Below are 3,672 nucleotides of genomic sequence, written 5' to 3'. Positions count from 1 at the left end.
CAGTCAAGTTGGATCTAACTCACAGCGACCCCTCCTTGGGTTTCTGAGGCAGTATCACTATAGAAGTAGATTGTCCAATCTTCCTTCTGAGGGGTGGCTGGTGGGTTTGAACTACTAGCCTTCTGGTTAGCAGTCAAATGCCTTAGGCACTACGCCACCAAATCTCCTTCAGGAACAACAGAGAAACCAAATTTACCAAATTTTGGAGGTAAAGATAAATTCATTACCCCAAAATTACTCATGACTTCATTAGTCACATAAAGAAACTATCACAGTTGAATCTGCAGTGAGTTATCTAGTCGATGACTAATATAGGGCCTCTGGGTTTTATTTTATTTATTTATTTATTTTCCCATGCAAACACATCCAAGAGTTGCTATATAGTGGTGACAAGATAGGGAGGAATGTCTTGAGGAAGTATGGTAAGAGAAAGAGGGCAGAAATATTCATACAGTTCTTTCAGTCTCACTTTGTCAATTCCAATCACTCCAGTAAGAAACAAAAGTAGGGCATTGCAGCCACAGTGAGCAGTACAGGATAGGTACAATTTTAATTATGAGAACATTAAAACTCGACAGGATTAAATAATTTTTCCAAGATTCCACAACAATTAAAGAGGTGATGAATGACTGAAAACTTGATCATTTTAGGAATTTTCTACCAATAAATAAGTTAGATAAAATGTGTGGGGATATTATTACAATGTAAAATGTTATGGATGAAAGGGGGAAGTTAAAAGTTATGAGGCAAATGTTCATGACATTGACAGAAAAAAAATATGATAAAGAGACAAACATACTAAATTTAATTCTCAACATTTACATGTCTAGAATTCTAACAGAATTCTATTAAATTTTTTTTTCATCATATTATGGTAAAAAGTAATTTGATATTGGATTAAGAGAATTATTTAAATCCAAGCTCTCTCACTGAATTAGCAATGCCAGCTCGAGGAATTTATCTATACTCCAGATACTATTTTCCTTTTCTGTAATTTGGGAATAGTAATACATACTAGGCACTCCTCGGAAGGAAGGTTGGGCAATCTGTTTCCGTAGTGATACTGCCTCGGAAACCCAAGGAGTGGTGGCTATGAGTCAGGTCTGACTCAACGGCACATAACCACAACAACAGGTTAGTTGCTGATTAAAATTAAGCTTTAATCTCTACTTCAGTATTCACACACTATTATAATGATTTAGTATCCTATTTAGTTTTATTGATTCTATGTTGAAAAATATTAGTCAAAGCCTTTAGTTGGTTTCAGTTGACTATATATTATAGGTCTAATGTTAAGAATTTTTAAAAAAAGTCACATGACATTATGTGTAAAGGAGAGATATACATAAGTTGGTAATTGTGAAAGTGAAATAAATTTTGTCCATGGGAATGATTGCATCCTTGTATGTGGTAGAGAGGGTGATGGCAACTTCCCTTTCAATCAGGTCATGGAATCATGTGGCAAAACCAAGACTTTGGAACCAAAGTCAATGTAGCTATATGATGAGACTTCAGATATTTTATACCTACATATTCAATTATTCTGTTTCTGTCACCCATCCGTTGATAGTGTCTTACCATTAAATATCTTAGCATTTAGGGTAACTGTATTAATTTGTATTTTTTAGAAAAGAGGTAACTACTTTTAAGTTTATTACAGTTTTTTTCCCCCTTCTCTTTCTTCTTTTTAAAGAGCAGAAAACAAAAACACATATCCTGAATAAACACTGCAAAAGAAGGCATCTAAGAATTAGGTCTATGCCATCACCCACATCGTTAGCAAATGCTGGTGCCTTCCTGTCCCTGAAGGCACAATTAAACAGCACAAGTACTGTTTTGTGGATCTTGCTTTACTAATAGTTCTCTAAAAATCTATAGTGCTCTTTATCACTATCCATAATAACAGCTACAAGCAAGAGTTGAAAAACCTCTCAAGAACCTGTTGTAAAATTCACCCAAATGTTCTCATTCAACACCATGTTTGCCTTGAAAGTTAATATATCTATGTCATGGAAAGGCAGGTCTCATTCTGAACCTAAAAATGGACAAAATATCATTTGAGTTAAAAACATGTTCCCACCTATTTCCCCATGAAACTAATTTGGCATCAAGAAATATCATCAAAAAGAAAACTTTGACTGTATGTTTTTGTTTACATGGCCAAATAAAATGAAAAGTTGAGATCATTGTCCAAATAATTCATGGGAAAAATCTATTGTTATTGGTCAAAGATTTGGTCTTAATGAGCATACAAATAAACTCTGAATTAATTTACAAGGCACATATTTTAAACTTTTCTTCACTTTGGTTTTGAAATCAAATTCAAAAGCTAAATATATTCACTTATGTATTCCATTTCTGCTAATAAAGTGTAGATTTCAGGGTGATTTATTTTAAACATTTATAATAGTTTACATTAAAGTTTCTCTATATAAAAGCTGTGATGGAACACTGCAAAAAAATGCATTGAGCCATTAGTGTATTTCACCATACATAAATTATATTTCAATAAAATGTACTGTAAAAAAAGGCTATGATGCTTTTTATCTTGGAGTTTACCAATTGTATAGAAAAGTTATTTTTATAAGAGTTACAGATATTACTTTTAATTTCAGTGAAACACTACATATATGTCACCAAAAATAGGAATAGAAAACACAAATAAGAAAGAAAACCTTCCCCCAACCCAAAAATGAAAACAGGCAAAAGCCAAATTGTAGTGATCAGGGTTGCCCAGATAATCTGCAAAAGTACTGGCTGCAGAATACCATACAAACACACTCAGCCTCTTTTATCATTAGCTTTGTCTCTCTTTATTTGTAACAGGATCTATTCTATACCTTGCTAAAAAAAAAGCGATGCTTAATACATTAATATTAAAATCTAACTTTATCAAAGTGTAATTGGAGGCTTAATATTAAACTCTTTCAAAGAATTTCCTTGTGATACTTCTGCACATCTTTTATTAAAATATTATTCTGATAAATTATTTATTTATTTCTAATATTGGCTTATGCAATATTACAGTACAAAGAGTGCTGCTTTTTTTTTTTTTAAATTTATTGTGATTTGGGTGAAAGTTTACAGAGCAAATTAATTTTCCATATAGTAGTTCACCTACACTTTGTCTCATGATTTTGAATGCAATTTCCCACAATGCAACAGCTCTCTTCCACTTCTTCCCCATAGTTACCTCTTCCCTGTGTCCTTCCCTTCCGTGCACTCCTGCCCCTTGAGCTGTCTCCCTGTCCATAAACAGCCCTTCTATTCTCCCATGATTGATCTTTCCAAGGAGTGTTTCTACCTACTGTAAATGTTCACCTCATATGCTTGGCTTTTAATTGGCTGGATGCCACAGGAGTGGGTTCAATTCCAGACTTGAAGGGCAGCTAGGGGTCGTAGTCTCAGCAGTTCCATCAGGCTCTATCAGATGAGGAAAACTGGTCTCCTTTTTTTAAATACTTTTGAGTTTTGTTCCACATTGTTCTCCCAAGTTATCCAGGATCTTCTACAGAGATACCCCTTCAAGTGGTTACATTGGTAGCCGAGCACCATCTAGTACTTCTGGTCTCACAGTCATATAGGCTGAGGAGTGCATAGTGTACCAGTTACTAGGACTAATTGTTTCCATGCATCTTTTGTTTTCATCATTCTTCTTTGCTCTGGATGAGG

This window comes from Orycteropus afer, unplaced genomic scaffold (genome assembly GCF_000298275.1).
Source record: "Orycteropus afer afer isolate SDZICR_OR568_19922 unplaced genomic scaffold, OryAfe1.0 scaffold00465, whole genome shotgun sequence".
Classification (NCBI taxonomy): domain Eukaryota; kingdom Metazoa; phylum Chordata; class Mammalia; order Tubulidentata; family Orycteropodidae; genus Orycteropus; species Orycteropus afer.
The sequence above is the reverse complement of the archived record's forward strand: the minus strand, read 5'-3'. Positions refer to the sequence as shown.